Source organism: Panthera uncia, chromosome F2 (genome assembly GCF_023721935.1).
Source record: "Panthera uncia isolate 11264 chromosome F2, Puncia_PCG_1.0, whole genome shotgun sequence".
Classification (NCBI taxonomy): Eukaryota; Metazoa; Chordata; class Mammalia; order Carnivora; family Felidae; genus Panthera; species Panthera uncia.
This window is the reverse complement of record NC_064812.1, coordinates 8,575,509-8,597,115: the sequence shown is the minus strand read 5'-3', so window position 1 is coordinate 8,597,115 and position 21,607 is coordinate 8,575,509. Positions and strand designations below refer to the sequence as shown.

The 21,607-nt window shown below is 53.0% G+C and overlaps 1 protein-coding gene and 1 long non-coding RNA gene across 3 annotated transcripts in view; one reads left to right on the top strand and one right to left on the bottom strand.

Annotated features, from left to right (window-relative positions):
* Positions 1-21,607, bottom strand: part of NDRG1 (N-myc downstream regulated 1) — a 188,394-nt gene that overhangs the window by 71,160 nt on the left and 95,627 nt on the right. The window lies entirely within an intron of this gene.
* LOC125924723 (uncharacterized) lies at positions 17,641-21,490 on the top strand. Of its 2 annotated transcripts, none has more exons than XR_007458530.1 (3): positions 17,641-17,779; positions 18,236-18,444; positions 20,805-21,490. It is a non-coding gene; the product is annotated as an uncharacterized LOC125924723 (long non-coding RNA). The 2 variants fall into 2 exon arrangements; XR_007458531.1 differs by lacking the exon at positions 20,805-21,490 and adding an exon at positions 18,639-19,668.

Here is a 21,607-nt window from a genome sequence, read left to right as displayed (position 1 = left end):
TTTCGCAATGTCCGAAGACATTTTCAGTCTTTCCAACTAAAGAGATGTATCTGATTCTACTGGTATCTCTAGTAGAAGCCAGCAATGCTGTTAAATCCCCAACAGTGCAGAGGGCAACAGACACAAGTCCAGATTGTCAGTGGAATAAAGTAATCTGATACACAAAGCAACGTTAAGGCCCCAACGACTGAGACCTCTATGCGCTACCACAGGGACTGAGTTCACATCCTGAGTCCCACTTCCCCGCTGAGTGACTTCTGGCAAGTCACTTCCTCCCCTAAGCCTCAGTTTTCCCATCTTTAGAATAGACATAAACCATCCTACCTCATTAATGTCTGAGGAGGATTAAGTAAAACACTGTATGTTAAAAACCTGGCACGTGATACATTCTCAACCCATGTTAATTTTTTCTCTTTCCCTACAAATCCCCTGCCCAAGGGGCACACCTTGGGCGTGCCCGCCTTCCTCAGCCAGGGCACTGATGCCATCCAGATCTCAGTTCAACTCTGAGCCACATAGCAGGGCTTCCCAGATGGCCTCTATCCAAAGATGCCCACACCACATTCTCCTCTGTCACACGAACCTGTTTCCCGTTTGCTCCGTGGCGGTCAGCACTGATGGAAGAAGGTGTTTCCGCTAGCTCGTCTGTTGCCTGGTTTCCACAGGAGGCTGAAAGGCCGGGAGGACAGGAACCCCAGCTGTCTTTGTCACTACCGTGTCCTCTGTGCGTAAAACAGTGCCTGGAACATAGGGGACGCTCAGTACATATTTTGCATACGAATGACTCCTCCACAGCGAAAAGAGACAAAACAGGCCCAGTAAAGCTATAGTCACAGCCCTCTGCTACTTGGAGCAAAGCGTCTTCAGGGACAGGCGGGGTGGCGGGGAGGGAGGTAGCCCAGGGAGGTGGGACGAAACGGGGGATGTGCTCTGGTCCTGGGGGACGTGGCCCTGCTCTGGGCGCTCGCTGAAGCCCCAGCAGCCCCAGCTCTCCTGGCTTCTCCAAAAACCACAAAAGCCCACCGAGAGAGCAGAGGCTTAGATCAGGTCTGACATATCACAGGGCTCCTCGAGCCCCGGGGGCCCTGGGTGAGCAGACGTCGTGCATGAAGAAGTTCTGAGAGTGAATACCCACAGCATGACGTTCTGAGAGTGAATACCCACAGGCTTTGTGCGTCTCCGAAGCAGCTGGAGGCCCAGGGTTCTTTGGGCAGGAGGCTGGGCCACATGGGCTCCTGCAACCTGGAAGCTGAGCGGGTCCTTCCCTTCCGGCTCCCGGACATACCCACGTCCTGACAGAGGACAGAACTTGCCCACGGCAGGTGGTGAGCCAGTGGCCGGGCCAGGATCCCAGACAAGGCTTAAAACCAGATTGAATCGGGGCGCCTGGGTGGCTCAGTTGATTAAGCGTCCGACTTCGGCTCAGGTCACGATCTCGCGGTCCGTGGGTTCGAGCCCCGCGTCGGGCTCTGTGCCGACAGCTCAGAGCCTGGAGCCCGTTTCAGATTCTGTGTCTCCCTCTCTCTGACCCTCCCCTGTTCATGCTCTGTCTCTCTCTGTCTCAAAAATAAATAAACGTTTAAAAAAAAAATTAAAAAAAAAAAAAAAACCAGATTGAATCGTCAGGAAGTGATTTCCACTGGGCTTTTTGCTCCCCTGCTCATGACTTAAATTGCAACAGCACGTGTCAAAACAGCCCTCGGAGGCAAGCAAGCCTTGCCTCTGCCGTGGCTCCCGCCCTCGGTGGGAGTCTGACGAGGCTGACACTGGCTATCCGGGAGCACTTGCCTCTGCCCAAACACCCAACAAGAATTCATTCACTCAGAAATAGTTCAGGAGCTCTGCCGGCCTGGGAAGTGGGGAAACGGGAACAAGACGCTGTCCTTGACCTTGAGAGGTTCTCGGTCTGCTAATGGAGGCAAACGTGTGGGGAGAGCCTTCTCCCTGGAGGATGCCGATGGGGTTTCAGACAGCCAGAGAGAACTCTGTAGAGTTAGGGTAACTGAGGCAATGAGTCCAAAGAAGCTTGAGCATAAGGCTCAAGTCAAGGTGAGGGGAGCAGGCAAGATAACGGTGGCTCTTCTGTAACTTGCAGGCTCTCATTGATGTCATCTGCCAGGTGTTCCCCTTCTCTGGCCAGACTTAGGGTACTCGAGAAGCAGGACTCGCTGGCCACCGGAAGCAAGGTGTGGCCATGTGACCCGGCTTGGCCAATGAGGTGCGACCAGGAAGTGGTGGGTGGGGCTTCCAAGCTGGAGCTTTAAGAGCCGGGGCAGGTCACTCCCCCTGCGACAGTGAGCGGCCACGCTCCTGATGGGGTGGTCCTGTCAGCCCCGAAAGGTAGGACAACATAGTGTGTGACCCTCACCCGGTCTACCAGACACACAGGGCAGGTAAGAAATAAAACTTTGTGGTTTAAAGCACTGATTTTGGGGGTTTTACTTCTGCACAGTCCAGTGCAGCTTGAGCAATACGACCCAAACCCGAACGATCTCGCTCACAAGTTCTGGGATTTCACCACCAGGAATTTCTTTTGCCAGAGTCAGGATTGATACGTCTCACTGTATTAGGCGGGTTTGGCCAGGCTATGCAGCAATGACAAAAATCCTCAATGTCCCAGGGACTTCCCGTAATAAGTGATTTCTTGCTTAGATCAAAGTCAGATCTGAGTCAGGGGGCCCTCCCCCTTGTAGTACCTGTGCCACTGGGAGCGCAGTGGCCTGCAAGGTCGCTGTAGGTGAGAAAAGGGAGGGAGCATGAGGGCTTGAAACTGACACCCAGTCACCTGTGCTCACAGTCTATGGACCAGAAATAGATAGATGGTCCCAAACTTAACCTGAAAGGGATCGCGTCGCTAACCCCTTCTGCACTGGAGTGGCTGTTAATGCATGCATACTAAAATGCTATCACTATTGGGGCGCTTGGGTGGCTCAGTTGGATGAGAGTCCGACTTCAGGTCATGATCTTGCAGTTCGTGAGTTCGAGCCCTGCGTCAGGCTCTGTGCTGACGGCTCAGCCTGGATCCTACTTCCAATTCTGTGTATCCCTCTCTCTCTCTCTCTCTCTCTGCCCCTCTCCCGCTCGTACTCTGTCTCTCTCTCTCTCAAAAATAAATAAACATTAAAAAAAAAATTTTAAGTGCTATCACTATTAACCGTGAAGGTACAAAATATCTGCTGCTTTGGGGGAATAATAAAAATCCTTTTACGAAACACACATGCTACCTTTCGGAATCCTCACTGCAGCCCTGGGAGGTAGGTCGGATTATGACCCCACTTATAGCTGACTGAGCAGGGATGAGTAAAGTTCAAAGAAGCTTCTCTACATCGCGAGGCTCACCAATAGGGCTTGGGTTTGAATGCAGGCAGTCTGGGTCTTAGGGCTGGCTCACTGGACCTCTTTATTACATAGCCTGTGGGGATGGTGGGTTGTATTTTTTTTTTAACGTTTATTTATTTTTGAGAGAGAGAGAGAGAGAGACAGAGCGTGAGCAGGGGAGCGGCAGAGAGAGAGGGAGACACAGAATCCGAAGCAGACTCCAGGCTCCAAGCTGTCAGCACAGAGCCCGACGCGGGGCTCAAACTCACAGACCACGAGATCATGATGGGAGCCGCAGTCGGACGCTTAGCCGACCGAGCCACCCAGGCGCCCCAGAATGGCATGTTGTTGACTCAAGGTGACCTTGTAATGATGATGTTCTCATTCCACCTGCATCCTGAGAGGGGACCCAGGGGTGCGGCTACAGCCCCTTTGATAAGAATTGTGCAAACGTGAGATTTCCTCCCAGCAGTGCATCACCGACGTCATCACCTCTCCTGCGTGTTCAGTGGGAGAAAGTTGAGAGGCATGAACCATCCGTCACTCTTTGAAGACCGCTGCTTTCGGTACAGCACCGAGTATGTGCCAAGCCCAGTGCCGAGCCTTGTTTAGATGTGTGTGCCTTTTAATTGTTACGGCCACCGCAAGAGTATGTATAATTTCCACTCCAGAGGCGGGAGCGGAGGCTCATGTTTGGCTGGACCAGGGTCACGAAAGGCCTTAGACAGCTGGGTCAGGGTCCGTATCCAGCCCCGTGTCGTCTTCACCACACCTGTAGTCCTTCCCCAGCTACCAGTTACGGCGCCAAATGCTCTTGGAACGTGCTCAGAGCAGGAGAGGAGAGCCTGGGCTTGGAATCCAAAGACCTGGGTTTGAGTCCTGGTAGCTGTGCGCCCTGGAACAGGCCGCCTAACCTCTCTGTGCCTCTGTGTGTTCAAGCGCATAACAGACTTAATATTACTTTGCCCCCGAGTTGTTTGTGAGGCACAAGCGAGGTACAGAATGTCACAGCACTCTGCCAGCGATAAAGTCCGGGCAAAATGCACAGGCCCTGCTTCCTCCTCCCCCTTCCCTCCCCTTGCCTGCCTCCCAGCCCCGAACCGTTGTCTTGGCCCCGGGGTGATACTGCAGCTCTCTTCCCAAGCCCAGGATGAGCAGGCTGCCTTCCCAAGATGAGGGAGAACAAGGTTCAGGCCGGTTCCTTCTTTGAACGAACAGCCACACGATTTGGGCGTACAGGCGTCCCCGCATTAGGGACAGATCCCAGGGTCTCACTCATGTGGGAGAGACTCTCAGACTAAGGGAGAGGCGGTTGCTTCACATCGCTCTCTCCTTTAATTGCGTAGCAATCCGGGGACATGTCCGGTGATGGACACGCCCAGGCCCATTCTATTTTCCAGTGAGGTAAACCGAGGACGGAAGGAAGTCTGGCTGCCTGCGGGTGGGAGGAGTTGAGAGGCCGACCGCCTGAGCCCACGCTCTCTGCCAGCTTACCTGTCCTGTATCCCGCTTCCCTCCCCAGTTGATGACTTCACTCTCCGCTCTGGGCTTGTGGGTGTCGTCCTCTGGCTGGAATTTGGCAAACCCCGAGTCTTGGCTGAAGAAACAACGGGCCCAAGGTTTTGGGCCTGGGCCTAATGAGGCCCCACAGGGATTTACCAGCGGGGTTCTATTAAGTCATCTAACTGGGGAGCCAAGCGACGAGGCCTCGCTTCTCCCGGGGCTGACTCCCAAATGCGCGGAGCCACCGGGCCGCTGTGCGGCCCACGGACGCGGTAGCCCTTCTGGAACCTTCTCAAGGCGATGCTTCACGTTTTCCTGGGAAGGGGGTGAGTCAAGCCTGAGGAATCTACTCTGGGAAGGAGTGCAGGTCGGAGCCCCCGGAGGCCTCCCTGCCCGGCCGCCCAGCCTCATGTGTGGGTGCCCCCCGCTCCTGTGAAAGCCACCCCCACTTCCTGGGCTGGAGGACCACCCAGGGGCTGGGCTGGGTCTGGGTCCAGCGGCAGTAGACTCATCGAGGCCGTCACGGGCTCCCTCGCAAGAGCAGCTTGATAACGTTCACCTCACAAGCTGCGTGGGCATTAAATGTGGGGCTCTGTTATTTCCCACTCACTCGTTCACCCGTGTAGCCGGCTACGTGGAGGCCGGCTGTGCGCCCGCACGGAGAATCCGGGGTGCCTTAGAGAACCAGTGTTTGCCCCGGTGGCCCGTGGACTCCAGAGGAGGCAGGTGACACGACTTTGTGATACTGAGCCGCCGGACGAGCGAGAAGCGAGCCAGAGTGAGGGGAGGGTGGGTGGCCGGCCCTAGCGCCATCAGGGGCCTCGGTTCAGCTCTGAGATCTGCCGGAAGGGCAGGAAGGAACGGCCATGGGCAGAAGCACCCCCTGCGGGTGGGATGGGACGGGGCGAAGGCCAGGGGGCTGGAGTTCCGGTGGCAGGGGGAAGGCTGGGCGGGCTTGTGAGGGAGGCAGGAGGGCTGACCAGGAGCTCGGGCCCCATCCAGGGTGAGGAGCGACCCCGAGGTCTGCAGTGGGGGGCAGTGGGGAGATGTGTTTGACTGCCGTGTGGAGGTGTGACGGTGAGGTTGGAAATGTCCGGGTCAGTGAGGAGATGATGGCATCTGTCCCCGTGAGAGACAGTCCCGGCCTGGGGTGGGAAGTGCCCGTGGAGGGAAGGGACAGAGCCAAGATGCCTTTGAGAGGACTTGCTGCTGTGCCGTCCGGCACGGAACCTGAGGCAGAACAGGTGCTCAGGAAGCATTAGCTCTCTCTCCCGTGGACCCCGAGCAGGACGAATTTCCATGCTCCCCACGGCTCCCCCCCCCCCCGCATATGGTGGGGACTCATGGGCATTTGTTGTGGTTAAGTAAACACCTTTCATTGGCGTGACCCCAAGGCAGTCCTGTGAGCACCCTGTGCCTCAGTTTCCTCATTTGTAAAATGGGTACGTTCGTAAGACCAGCCTCATAGGGTTTTTGTGAGGGTTCAATGAGTTAATCTATGAGAAGCGTTTAGGGGCACCTGGGTGGCTCAGTTGGTTATGTGTCTGACTCTCGATTTCGGCTCAGATCATGGCTCCATGGTTTGTGAGATCGAGCCCTGCATTGGGCTCTGGGCTGACAGCATAGAGCCTGCTTAGGATTCTCTCTCACCCTCACTCTCTGCCCCTCCCCCACTCATTCTCTCTCCCTCTCTCTCTCTCAAATTAAATAAACTTAAAATATATATATATATATATATATATATATATATGGGCACCTGGGTGGCTCAGTCAGTTGAGTGTCCGACTTCGGCTCAGGTCACGATCTCGCGGTTTGTGAGTTCGATCCAGCTCCGTGTCGGGCTCTGTGCCGACAGCTCAGAGCCCGGAGCCTGCTTTGGATTCTATGTTTCCCTCTCTCTCTGCCCCTCCCCTGCTCATACTCTGCCTCTGTCTCTCAAAAATAAATAAATGTTAAAAAAAACTTAAAATATATATATATGTGTGTGTGTATTTACACATATGTGTGTATATCTATATCTATATCTATATGTATCATCTATATCTATATATCTATCAGAAGCATTTAGAACAGCCCCTGACACATGGTAAAAAGTATGCAAGTGACAGTGATAATATTTACTATCCTATTTATCTGCCTCCACGCTCACGTACCATGCCCTGGGCATGCTGCCCTTCCCTGCTTGGCTCGTTTACCATACAACACAGATCCCTCCACAGCCCACCCGACTGAAAAATCTCCCACTGGCCATCCACGCAAGCAAAATCGTGTTTTCTAGGGATCTGAGCTCAGAGGCTACTTCCCTTTTACATAGACACCCGAGGGGGTTTTGCAGGGTTTTCACATTCCCTGAAGTTTCTAGAATGCAACTACCGTACCCATCAAGGGACGTTTGTGCTTTGTCGGCTTCTGGGGTTTTTCCAAGAATTGTTCACTGTTTTGGAAAATCACATCACCCACAGAAGCGCTTTGAGTCACTGGCAAACACACCCATGTCGGTCTGCGTTTGTAATTGTGCTCGTGGTGATTTTTTATTTATAGGTGTGGGCAAGCTGACTGCTTTGTTATGGTTTTTCAGTGCGGCCGGGCCCAGGTATTTGCACAGTGCGATCCAAATCGGCGTGCTACAAATCGTTTTCCTTTGATTCCTCCTTTGTATTAAAGATAGAGCATTACACGTGTTTCCTAAACATTGCATGTGGACGCGGACCATGCTGTCTATGATGTTGACTTCCAGATAGCACAGGATATTTACTTTTAGAGTCATTCGGTTTTTAGAAGGAAATAAGTAGGTCAGGAAGAAGAAGTGCTTTCTGGAGGGTCATGGTGGAATTTTAGGCATGTAAACACCACTTAGGGAATGTATTACTTCATGTTCCTTCAGTAATTCCTGCCTGGCTTTCTGCTCTGTACTTCCTTTTGGCCTCTAAGATCCCGGCAATCTCCATGTGTCTTTGCCCTTTAAAGTCTCCAGAAATAGGTTTCTTTGCTTTTCGGGATATGGGCTGTGTGTGTGTGTGTGTGTGTGTGTGTGTCTCAGCTGCAGGTGTATGGCCTCAGTTTGAGGACCCTTCTCACCTTGGGACGCTGCACTTCTTTGGGTCTGTTTCCTCCTCTGTGAAAGTGTGAGCAATAGTCCCATCTCTGAGAGTTTTGAGATCCGTAAAGGTCCACGTGGAGAGAAGAGAAGAGTCGGGCCGCGCCCAGAGGGCAAGGCATGCTGGGACAACCTCAGGATTGGCCTCGTCCACCAGCGGGCCTGGGGCCTGAAGTCTCTTGCTGTCAGTTGCCCCATCGGCAAAACAGGTACAGAGGCAGAACTCACAAGATGTGTTCTGGGGCCCACTGGTCCACAGAAGCCCTGTGAAGTTAATTTTTTTTTTTTAATTTTTTTTTTTAACGTTTATTTATTTTTGAGACAGAGACAGAGCATGAACGGGGGAGGGGCAGAGAGAGAGGGAGACACAGAATCGGAAGCAGGCTCCAGGCTCTGAGCCGTCAGCCCAGAGCCTGACGCAGGGCTCGAACTCATGGACTCACAGACCGTGAGATCGTGACCTGAGCTGAAGTCGGATGCTTAACCGACTGAGCCACCCAGGCGCCCCCCTGTGAAGTTAATTTGAACATGGCCACTCATAGGGGAAATCTATGTATTCAGACATAATCTCTCTTCTGATAATGGGAAGATGCTAACCACCCCGCCCCCCCCCCATGTTCCATACATCTGGAAAGGGCCTTGGAAGGAAAACTTGCTCCCAGAGAGGAAGGTGACACCCCAGTCATGTCCACGGGCCATGCAAGCTCCCAGGCACGGGCTGCTGTATCTGGAGCTAGAAGCAAAGGGCTTTCACTCGTACACCTGGTTGGCGTGGGGTCATCCATTCCGTCATTCGATTAGCGCCTTCCCCGAACCAGGCCCTTTCAGCTGCCCAGGCTGCTGCGCTAACTGTGATGGCTGAGGTAGCCCCAAGAGCTATGGGAGCACAGACCAGGGCCACCTAACCCAGCCCGGGAGGCCGGTATCGGGGCGGTGCGGAAGGGCCATAACCCTGGAGGTAACTCTTCCAGACAAAGGCAGGGATTGAAGGGCATATTTCCAGGCAGTGGGAAGAGCCTGCGGAGGGCAGGAGGCAGGAGGAAACATGGCATGCTTCAGGACCGATCAGTGATCACTTTTACTGGGCACCAAGTACAGGGGTTGGAAAGTCGAAAACTGAGTCTGTGGGGTAGACTGGTGCCAGCCAGGAAGGTCCTTGTGTACCCTCAAAAGAGTTCTGATTGCCCTTTGGGTAACTTGGAACCACGGAAGGACGGCAAGCAGGAGAAAGACATAGTCAGATTTGTGTTTTCAGAAAAGCTTGACGTCTTCCCTTGTGTGAAGGACGTATCCTAGCAGACACATCATTGGTGATCTGGTCCAAAGGGAGAGATGATGAACGTTGACCTGAGGCAGTGGCTGTAGGAACCAGTAAGGGGACTTGGCTGAAGGACACTTAAGACACAGGAGAGAAAGACCACGGTGGGGCTTGACATGGCTGTTGTCCACAGGTGCCTGGGTGGCCAGCCTTCACCTACGTGCATGGGGGACAGAGCTCAGGCACGTGATGATGATGAGCTTCATATGGGTGGCAACAGAGGAAGGTCAATGTCACATGAATCTTTGGACCAATCCTGAGAGTTGGTTGATCCTGGGATGCTAGTTCTTCAGAGAGAGAAAAGTGACTCGCCCAGGGTCACACCTCCAGGAATCAAGCCATGGGTACGCCAGTCCTGTTAACTGGGACCCCGAATGACAGAAAGGTGAGAGGTCCAACCAGAACTTCTCAGGTGTCTGCCGCTGTGTCACTGAGAGGTGTTTCAGCATCTAAAAGAGGTTAGAGGTGGTTCATCCTCACGGGAGCCCACCTGGATGTCATAGGCTCATGCGCATCTCGAGCTACTCCGGGAGAGAAGACACAAAGCCCATCACTCTGAACAGAAGGGTCTTCGGTTGTCATGGTGACTGGGAATGGCGAGAGAAGCTTTCTGCTCTCTTTGAGGGGGGGAAAAAAAGTGTGGTTCCTTCTGTGATGAGCTACAAAATGCCTCCCATGTTCTGCCCGATCTGGATGCCTCTCCTCTTTTCTCTCTTCCCTCTGGCTTGTAAATTTCCCATCCCTGCCAAATAGGTCAGCTGATTTGGAAACATTAATTGTTTGTGTTGTTGGATGCCAAGTTCCTCCCTGGCCTTCCTCACCTGGCAGAAGTTCACTCACCCTCTCAAAGCCCATCTCAGATGGCCCCTTCTTCCTGTAGCCCCTCACCTGCCGGCTGCCCCCTCCACGGCCCCACAACATGCACTCAGCTGACCCAGGGCGTCACTGTCTCTTAAGACCCCCGCTGGTTCGAGCCTGCTCCCGTGGGTCATCCCCTAGACTCTGAGTCCAGTCCTCTGCGTCTTCCTACCTGGGATGTGACTGCCACCAAATTGTTGAATGAATCAACCAACAAACGGATCAGTCCATGAGTGAATTTCAAAGGCAACCTAAGACGCCCTAGTGAAAACACTGTCTTTGAGACATTTTAAATATTTTATTACAGTTTTTTTCATAAAACACACATACCGAGTCCAAAAAAACTCTCACGGTGCCTGTTTTAGTTTATTTCGGCTGCTGTAACAAAAACACCATAGGCTGAGTGGCTTAAACAACAATTTATTTCTTATAGTTCTGGAGGCTGTGAGTCCAAGACTAAGGCCGGTAGAAAGCAGCTTCCTGGTTCACAGACGGCAGTGTTCTCACTCCATCCTTCCCTGGCGGAAGGGGTGAGGGATCTCTGGGGTGTCTTTTACCTAAGGACACTAATTCCATTCCCGAGGGCTCCACCCTTGTGACCTAATCACCCCCCAAAAGCCCCACCTCCTAGTATCGTTACATTGGGAGGGGGCTAGAATTTCAACATATGGATTTGGGGGTGGGGGACACAAACATTGGGTCCATAGCAGTGCCCAAGGGCATAAAATAAGCAGTGAGTCTTTCTTCCCCCTCCAAAGACCACTCCCCAGATGTTCCGACCCACACAATGGTTGTTTATATTTCCAAAAGTTTCCCTTTTATAAGCTTTACACAATTGGGGACATGCTGTCCAAACTGTTCAGTTAGAAGATAAACAAATTTTTTAAAAATCAAATAAATAGAATAAAAAGAAATCTTTTTATTTCGTGTAGCAATATCATGGCGATGGTTTCACATCATTCCCTATTCAGTTATGTAGAGCTCCATTTAATGGATACATAATAATTTCTTTAATCGAGCTTCTATTGGAAGACAAGGACGGTGCGTCACTCAATATGCTCCCCCCAGGGCCCTGTCTGCCTTCATTTTTGCCAGCATTAGGTACGATTTTATTCATTTTTGGACCTAATTTTAGTCGCCTTTTTTATTCATTTTTGGACCTAATTGTAGTTGCCTTCTGGATGGAAGAGGCGGGCTTGTCAATGCGCATTCATCCGCGCTGTTCATATCGTGTTAGACTTAGTAATTAATATTTGTATTTATTTTTCTCCAAAGGCTGTGAAAACACTCCAAAGGCAGGGGCTGGAGCGCAGGGAACTACTGTTCCCCGTGCGGCACTCGATACATTTGTGGTACAGATGAGTAAGTGAATGTCTGTGGATGACACAAGGCAGGGAGGTTGGGAAGTATTTTCTGATGCCGGGTCAGTGGCTTAAATGCCAAACTCACTGAGATGTCATTTCCTGACTTGTATTCCGACCAAATCAATGCAACGCTTCCTTTCATCTACTTTTAGTCTTTTACGATTTGAAATTAGGGTTGTACACTTTTACAAGTATTTCCTTACTAAAAGCTTCTGGAAAATCCCAACTGTGGAATTGCTGACTCAAAAGCGTCACTATTTTTAGGGATTCTCGATACATTGTATCAGAATGCCCCTCCAGAAGATTGACAGAAATTTTCACGCCAACCCAGCTCTGTGAATCCTGTCAACGCCCTCTTCCTTCCTCGGGTAGGGAGAAATTAGGTGAAATTCCAATGCGTGTTTCTTCAACAGTAGTTAGGTTGGCTGTATTGTGCTGTCTGTTGGCCATTTGTAATTCTTTTTTTTTTTTTTCTTTAAATGGTTATTTATTTTTGAGGGAGAGAGAGAGAGAGAGAGAGAGAGCGAGAGCAGGGGAGGGGCAGAGACAGAGGGAGACACAGAATCGGAAAGAGGCTCCAGGCTCCGAGCTGTCAGCACAGAGCCCGACGCGGGGCTCGAACTCACAAGCCATGAGATCATGTCCTGAGCCGAAGTCAGACGTTTAACCAACTGAGCTACCCGGGCACCCCCGGCCTTTTGTATTTCTTATATGAATTATTTATTCTTACCGATAGTCGATTTTTCGGTTGGGATTTTGTTTAATTTCTTATTGTGGCAGAATGTTACTTGGGTGTTTCCAATGGACCACGTCCCCTGGCGTTCAATGCCTCCCCCCCTTGCATCTGGGCGACTTGTACAACCTCCTGTAACAGATAGAATGAGGCAGAAATAGCACGGGGAGGGTGTTAGGGCTCAGCCGTTGGGGAGCCTCCCCTCTCCTGCCCGTGTTCGCTTCGAAGCCGGCAGCCACGCATGGGGTAACACACTGTCAGAGTCCCAGTCTGGCCACCAAGAGAAGCTTCAGGAAGAAAACTGAGGCTCCAGCTAAGGGCTCTGGCTGAGCTCCCAACAGCCAGCCAGGTGAATGGTGGCGACCTCGCTGGTGACCGGGGTCACCGAACAGAAGACTTGGCCATGTCAAGCCCTGTCCGGGCACAGAATCAGGAGCAGATGCCTACGACGATTGTCTTTATGAGCCGTTACTTTGGGGATAGCTTGTTGTATCCCAAGAGAGAACCCAAACTCTCACTATGGGTGTCGGTTCTACAGATCAAAGCTCACGGGTTGGAGCTATGAAGTGTCAGAAGTTAATTTTCATGGTTCATTTTCTCCCCCCCAGAGTTTGTCTGACTTTTCATTATAGCTGATTGATTTAGTCAGATCTATGCCTTCTTCTCTGCACGGTTTCAGCTTTTCAGGTCATGCTTGAGGCTCTTTCTCATCCCAGTTAAGTCCACTGACATCCAGCTGTATTTCTTCTCTAGTTTCACGTTTGTATGTACGTGTGCATTTTTAGATGGGATGTGGAACGTTTTCATCCACCTGGGAGTTACGTTGAACCAGGGCAGGGGTGGAGGCAAAGTCTGCGGGGGTGCAGGGCTTTTCCTGGACCTGAGGGGGGAAGGCGGTGGGGGTGTGGCACGGGGAGGGAGACGGCACTCTGGCTGGAGGAGGCCCGGCAGGTGATACAGGTGTGCGAGGGTCCAGAGTCATCCAGATGCCCCCACCTGCCTGACCTCCTGCCGGGTGCCCTCTGATGTGACCATGGTGCCTCATGGCACCCCGGGGAGCCATGCAAATGGCTGAGTTCAGGCCCAGCTGGGAACCAGTGGCAGGCGGATGGGGGGACGGTGGGTACTTCCAGGGTGTGGGCCATTCGTCACGACCTCTAGCCTCTTCTAGACCAGCAGCCGATGTCAGGGAAAAGAAATGCAAACAAAAAAAGGTGCAGACAGGAGACACGCATCGAGGTTAAGAGACTTAAAATGTATCCTATACAAATAAAACAAACAAACAAAAAAAAACACTGCATGAATCTCATTTGGATTCTGATTTGGGGGAAAATGCCATGAAAATGACTTGGGGGACAATTCTGGATGTTTGAATCTGCACCGCGTATTTAATCATATGAGGAATGTGTCCTCTCATTTGAGGTATAGAATGTGGCTAGGTGACATAGTGCCTCTATTGTTAGAAGATATTTGTTGGAGTATTCGGGGGGGGTCAGTGGGTCACCGTGTCTGTATCTTACTTTCAAATGCCTCAGCAAATAAAAGCAAAAATAAAAGTAAAATGTGAACACTATTGACTCTGAGGAGGTAGGTATAAGAATGATCGTTGTGGTGTTCTAGAAAATAAAATAAAATAAAATAAAATAAAATAAAATAAAATAAAATAAAAATAAAATAAATACAAATAATAATAATATAAAATAAAACAAAACAAAATAGACTAAAATAAAATAAGGCATGGCGTACCCCCAAAAAAGAGCCCCCGGGCCCTGTGACCTCTCCGGCCTTCCTCCCCCGCCCCGCCCAGCTGTCTGGTCCGCGGATCACTGTGGCATGCATCTGAGCCTGGCGACCGCCGTCTAGGGCGTGACTTAGAAAGTGGGGCACAGATCACTATTGATTGATTGGCAAAGACCGAGAGCATTTTCCCACGGGGCTTGAAGGTCATTGTCGTTTCAGTTATTCACTCACCCACTTATTCATTCATTCAAGAAGCTGGCTCTGGTCAGAGGCTGCTGACCTGGGGGCTTGGAAGGTAAATGGGACCCAGTCCTTGCCCTGGAGGCACTCAACATCCTCACAAGCCAAAGCCACGGTAAAACCCAGCAGGGGACATGCCTTTAGAGGTAAGTGTGGCACAGGGGCAAAAAGAGGAAATGTTTACTCACCCCGAGGCGGGGCAGGGCACAGTGAGCCAGCCCACGGGGTTAGGGATGGCGTCGCTGGAAGTGACTCTGTCCTTCATCAAGGTTCTTACCGGTGACGGCCCAGAACGTTCCTTCGTCCTCCCCGCGGCCCCAAGAAGAAAACCCAAATGCTGACCCCCCGGCTGCACAGATGTTGGAGAGGTGACTTTCTCTAGCATCACCTGTTATCTGCGATGGAGGCGAAAAAACCCCTCTGAGAGACCGCTCACTCCCGAGCCTGACCCCTACCAGCGGCCTCCCCAGGGAAGGGCAGACGGGGCCCAGGCAAAAACACGAAGGTCAAGAAGGGGAAGAGTGGCCCATGAGAACGGCAATGAGCCCACAGAGCAGGCTGTGCGGGGGCGGGGTTGAGACCCAGGGGGCTCAGCTCACAGACTGATTATTAGCCCAGTTTATAGGAGTATAGACTGAGCTCAGAGAGGTGGGGGCACTGCCCAGATGCACCGCCCCCCCCCTCCCCGTGGCAGAGCGGGAATCTAGACCCCCCACTTTCAGCATGAGGACCTCCAGCTCTTTGCCCTGCACGGGTGGCCTGAGAGGCCCTGCCTGACCTTGATCCTGCGTGGAGCCAAGGTCAGCTGGGCAGCGTGGTGGGGGACGGGGGAGGGAGGGAGCAAGTATCTCTGTATCTGTCTTCCAGTTAAATAAAAACCCGGATCGCAAAACTGCTGCCTAAGCCCTGGGCCTGTGTGTGCACAGGGCGGTGTCCGCTGCTCTGGAAAGGAGCCAAAGTGGGCAAATGTTTAACCAGGTGTGTCCTGTGCCTCCCAGAGCCTGCAGAGATTCCCTAGTGCTGACCCCAGACCGTCCCAAAAAGTGCTGTGTGAGATTCCTGACCCGGGTTGCCGCCACCGTCTGGGGGTGCTTCTAGGCATCTGGGGGTGCTTCTAGGCGTCTGGGGGTGCTTCTAGGCATCTGGGGGTGCTTCTAGGCAGTTTGAAGCCTGCCAGCCCCAGGTGCCATCCTGTTCTGGACCCTCAGCACTGGTCAGCTAAGGTGCTGGCATTTCCTGTAATCAGAAGGTCAGAACCCCTTACCTGTAGAGTTAATGGTCCTGCCTTTACAGATGGGGAAACTGAGTCCCAGAGAAGGGCAACCCCGGCCAAGAGTCACACTAGCAGAAGAGGGGCAGAAATGAAGTCTCTCGACACCCAGCCACGGGCCTCGTGCTCCCTGCCTCAGTCCGCTCAGGCTGCTGCGACAAAATAGCACAGACCAGGTGGCTTAAACCACGTTTATTCTCACAGCCGTGCAGGCTGCAAGTCCAAGATCAAGGCAGAGTCGAGGCGCCTGGGGGGGCTCAGTCGGTCGAGTGGCCGACTTTGGCTCAGGTCTTGATCTCGCGGTTCAGGAGTTCATGCCCCGCGTCGGGCTCTGTGCTGACAGCTTGGAGCCTGGAGCTGCTTCCGATTCTGTGTCTTCCTCTCTCTCTGCTCCTCCCCTGCTCATGCTCTGTCTCTCTTTGTCTCAAAAATAAATATAAACATTAAAAAAAAAAAAATTTTTTTTTTTTTAAAGATCAAGGCAGAGTTGGTTCTTAGCTTGAGAGCCCTTTCCTAGCTTGCTCACGGGCACAGGCCTGTGCCGAGAGGAAACTGGCAATCGGGCCGTCCTCGGGCATCCTTGACTGTGCTCCTATCCTGACCCCCCACCCCTGCCCATCCAGGCTTCTGCCCACCCCACACACCTTCCTTCCCATTCAGCTGCGATGTCCCAGCCCTGCCGGCCCTTCTAGATTCCTGAGAGCCTCAGCAGGAGGGACCGACAGGATCACCCAGGCGCCCTGTCCTGGTGTGTGAACCTCACGGAGATGGGGTGGAGACCCCCCAGCATCACTTTCTGAATTACTCGAGGCATTAAATGAATCACGGCGGATGGAAATGATTCCCAAGTTAACCCCTTATGCCCTCCTGGTTCTACCAGGGAGCGAGTCTTGATTTGGCATTGGTCCGAATGCTTCCCTGATGCTTTTTCTTCTCCCGCAAGGAGAGCCGGCCTCTGTGCCCAGGTCCTTCCCAGCCAGGATTTAACACCCCATTGGCTTTGGGTTGTGGTTATTCTCACCAGTGACTTCAGTTCATGACCAGCAAGACGGCTTCTCCACTTAGAGCGGCAACGTCGTGTTCGCCTTAATTTTTTTTTTTTTCTATTTCAGCTTCTATAAGGGGATCCATTAAAATTTCAAAAGATATGAAGTAATAAATTTTGCAAAATGTGTTTGGATTATGGTAAAAAAAAATCATAAATGTAATACGCCAAAGACTGCCATTTGGTAACTATTACTCGGACACAAACCACGAACCCAGGCAGGGAAGATGAGGCCCTGGAAGGGGAGGCCGGACAGCCCGGTGTGTGTGGGAGGGGCCACCTCCGGCATCATGTAGATTTGGACCTACTACGCCCTAGCGTTTTACGTCCTCGGTTACTCCCTACCGCCAGCCTGCGAGATGCTGCTTTTCCTGTTACAGTTGTGAAAACTGGGTTTCAGAGAGGCTGAGTGACTTTCCCGAAGTCGCACAGCTAATGGAGGTCCTGGGGATTGGAGGTTTTGTTCCCCGGGCCAGTGCTATCCACCCCTCCCATCCCCTCCCCCATCCGGGCCCTGAGGCCTCCCCTCCCCCACCTCTGCTCCGCTCCCGCTCCCGTCTTGGGGGAGCTGGGAGCTGAGTTTATAAGCCCTGAGCTGGTCTCTCTGAGAGTCTCTGTCCCCAGTACTAGCTGTGACCCTGACTACAACCGTCTCAGCATAAAGAGTAAGACCCCCCTTGTGCTGACCATCAGGGAAGCACTGATCTCACCTCCTACAAACACACAGGACTACATTCTCTCCTGCAAGATCCAGCATTCTTGGACCTAGGAGCACCTGCTTGGGCCCTGGGGCCTCGTTTATACGAACTCGATCTTGCACACAGACTTGTGTGCTGTCCCATTTTAAACCCGAGTACTCTGACACCCAGAAGCTTCCATCACTTATCCACACTCACCTGCCTTAGAAGGAAAAGAGCTCGCATTCCAACCCAGATTGGTCTATAGCTCTAAAGCTGACCTCGGTCCTCCTTCCCCATGAACGTCCAATTTCAGAGAAGCCTCTGTCTATCCGGATCCCAGTATTCACGTGATAGCCCCAGTCCCTCATCTCTGGCCCCCTCCTGGGGTGACAGCATCAGCTACCTGATGCGCGAGTACTGGGCACCCCCTGTCACAAAGGGTTCCTGGGGAAAGGTGGGGGTGGGGGTTGCCGGGGAGGCAGGTGGCCCTTGTTCCTCTCCTGAGAGGTCCTGCCCCTGGAGCCTGCAGACCCTCGGCCTCAAGGACAAAACAGAGGGGAGAATCTGGGCCAGAAAATCAGAAACTTCATCCCGGACCACGCACTAACTCCTGGTGACTTTGGGCACGCTGTTGCCTCTCAGCGTACTCATCTGTAAAATGGGGAAGAGCTTTGGGAATTGGGAACTCACGGGCTTTATATGGCCCACAAACACATTTGTTTGTCCCTTTCTTTGCCCCCCCCCCCCAACCTTTCCTCATTGCCTCTTTCATCTCGTTTTGTTTTTGCTTTTGTTCTTTTTGGGGGGGTGTGGGTGTGCATACGGGCGCATGCCCACAAGCATGGCAATAACAACTCTTCCTGTTGATATGCCAAGTGGGTCCCTGGTTTCTGTGGTTGGCCCCTGGAGGACCTGGATGCCAGGAACTATCGCCCAGGCCTGGAGGGACTGGAGGTCCCTTCCCTGGGGACAGCCTCTGCAGCAGCTGGCCGACCACATGGCCGCCCCGAGGTGGAGTCCAGAATGCATTGTTTCGCTCTGTAATTAACACACAGGGTTCATTTTTCAGGGCCTGACTTGGAAACAAGTGCCAAGAGCATTCCAGAGGGGTCAGAGGGAGTGTTTACTGTCAGACTGTGAAGAAACTTCCTCCAATAAACCCTTGGGTCACGTATCAACCCTCGAGTAATGCCTTCAAGACTGAGTACTCAGCAAACCCTCATTCGGCACCTACTGTGTGTCAGGCCCCAGCCCAGGCGTGGAGACACAGAGACACAGGTTAGATGCAGTCCCTGTCCTTGGAGAGCTCCCAAGCCTGCGGGGGAAGCCGATTTATAAAGGGACAACCCCAGGGGCTAAGAACACTGACAGTGATGAGCACCAGAGCCAGGGAGGTGGTGGGCAGGGAGAGTCGGCAGCCTGGGTGGTGAGTCCTGTGCCTGAGTCCGGAGTCTACCCACCCATTTTTCCAGGGAATGTAGTAGAAGGAGGCATTGACCTATCCTCGAAGGCCGGTAACAAGGGTCTCCTTTGGACACCAATTGTTTCTCTGCCCGACTGCATTCTTTTTTCCAAAAATGTTAAACGCCGTGGAATGCGTGAGTTCAACAATCAACACTCTTCAGAGACAACCAGTGACCGGTGCCGGCTGAGCACAATTCTCCAGCACTTCCTTCCGGGCTTCAACATAGCGACGACTCCAGGGCTTACTGTCTTCCAGGCCTGCAGAGACAAAGCCTCGCAGGGTTGCACGCATTCCATCCTCGAAACACCTCCCAGAGGAAAGCACTAGGAGCGAGCACGCCCGGTTTCTGCGCAGGGAAACCGAGGCACGGCAACAGTGAGTCACACGGTGCAAGTCACACGGGAAACCTGGCTCCGGGTCCGGGCCCTTAGCCCTGAGACACGGAGAGCTGCGGAACCTGTCCACCCTCAGCCGCGCTCAGACCAGTGTCAGCCCCGCTCTCTGCTGCTTGCAACACGGCGAGTGAATCCAAACGCCCACACGAAAACAGCGTTCACCCCAACAGCCTCGCACTGTACGAACTGTCCTGAGCCTGAACTAGACCTTGTGAACATCCGCTGTTATCACAGGCAGATCTACTGCCTTCACTTCAAGGTCTGTTCGGTACTCCAAATTTGAGCGCATCGCAGTGGATCGGACCAGTCTCCTCCCAGGACTTGCGGGGTGGTTTCCGGTGTTCCACTCTTACAAACCGTGTTCCCCGCAGAGATCTTCGCTGGGGCCGATGAGCATTTCGGCCACATGGATTCCTGGAAGAGGGGTCGCCAGGTCAATGGTGCGGCCACACCTGCCGAGCTGCCCGCCGGGCAGACTGGTCCAGAGCTCATTTCCATCCACCGGAGGAAGAATGTCTGAGCTGGCCGCGTTTAAATGCCTTTTCCCGTTGTGGCTGGCCGCTGAGCTGCATTTCACAGCCTCCCTGCACTTTGCATTTTTATCTGTGCTCTTAAATGGCTTTGAGAAGGTCAGGATAAAAAAAAAAAAAAATCAATGCTGCAAATGACAAAGGTGCGATGTGGTCAGCTGCTGTCGTTCCCAGGAGGACAAGCTTGGCTTGCGGTCCTTGGGTGGAAGTCACACAAAAGTGCCCCGTCCCCCCCCCCCCCCCCAGCAGCCCGTGCCAGCCTGCACAGCCCAGAGAGCAGATTTTGCCCTGGATCTCAGCCTCCACCTGCGCAGGGCACAGCCTGGCCAGGCTTCCACATGATTCTAGTTAGGGCAGGAAGCTGGATCCAGGCTGCCCAGATTCAAATCCAACCTTTCAACCCCATGAATCATGTGTCCTTGGACCAGCCACTTAAACACTATGTGGCAATTTCCTGGTGTGAAAAAGAGGCTGATGATCATAGTAATGCCTCCTTTGTGGACAGCAGTGGTGAGAATTTAGGTGAAATATTTAAAACCCTTATAGGCTTACACAGTACAGTATCAGTAGACGTTTGCTAACAAGCAGTTAACAATCCCCCTGGGCAGGTCTTCGGGAGGCCCAAGCATCGCTCCCAGAGGTTCTGCTTTTCTCCACCACAAAGGTTTCTTTGGCCTTCAAGCCAGTGCATTTAATGGAAAGATGCTGGATCTGGGAACTGGAGGGGAAAAGGCTGAATCCTGATTCTCTCCTACCCTCCGTGTGACTTTAAGTGACTCCTTTATCTGATTTTCATGTTCCAGAGTTTTGTCTGTATATTCGAGACCTAGCATCGTACCTAGCCAAAAGGGCCACCACGAATTCTGGTTCCTCTACCAATTCAGGGGCTCCAGGACGTAGTAGAGGGTAATAGGTGGGGGGTTGGGGCTCAGGGGGGAGGAGGGGGGCGTGGAAGAATCCAGAAAGGAGCACACGCTTCTGGCTCCCTGTGCTGGCCTGCCAAAGCCTTCAGCGGTGACCAGGTCCTGCCCCGCCAGCCTGCCTGAAGCCCACCACGGAGCCATCCCAATGCCGACTGGCAGACTCGAGACACCGGGGCTCGGCACACGCACCCCTCCAACCCCACACACCCTTCAAGACCCAACCTGTGTCGCTTCTTCCTGGAAGCTTGGGTGATTTCTCCAAACTGGGATGGTCGGCTCCTGGGATCTCCCACAGCTCTTTCCTTGTACCTTTTTTTTTTGGCAGGCGCTTGGAAAAAGCACCTGTGAGTTGCTTCTATTCTCCAAGAGAGACTGGAAACTTCCTAAGGGCAGAGGTTGGTGTCATGCAAGACCCATGGTGGGGCGGGGGGGAAGGGCACTGGAGTAGTGAGTTTACCACCAGCCAGTTCTGGGGTTCAGTTCCCAGCTCTGCCCCTCACTACCCCAGTGGCCTTGGGTATGGCACTAAACATCTCTGCCTTAGTGGGGGAAGGGGTAGGTGGCCTCCATTTGCAAGCCCCTCCCTGCCCTGCCCTGGACGTGGCAGGCTACGTGCATACCTGTGGATCCTTAGAACAGATGGGTTCTTCTCCCTCACCTCCTTGCGCGGGGAAGGAAACCGCAGAGCCTCAGTGGTAGCAGATTTGCCTGAGGACACGCTGTAAGCGGGCAGAGCTGAAGTCTGAACCCAAGTCTGCACATGCATGCTCTAGCCACCAACGTCCCCGTGCCTGTCTCTGTCCCCTTGTTCCTGCTGTGTCCCCGCGTCCCTCCGGCCGCCCCAGCCCCGCAGGGAAAAGCAGGCGAGGCATTGGATGCATCCTATGAACTCGGCACATGGATTTCAAATAGGGACGTAGCAGCCGAATGTGGGTAGTTCTTGCCTTCACTGAGCGTGATTTAGGCTTTCCAGTCCTGGTGGGCGAACCACACAGCCCCTCACCGAGCCCCAGAGGCCTGGCCCGCAGGAGCAGGAGCAGTGGCCAGAATTGGGAAGAGGAACTTGCACCTTCCGGCTCTCCTCCTGACACTGTTCTCTCGGGAGCCTCGGGAATTACGTTTTCCTCC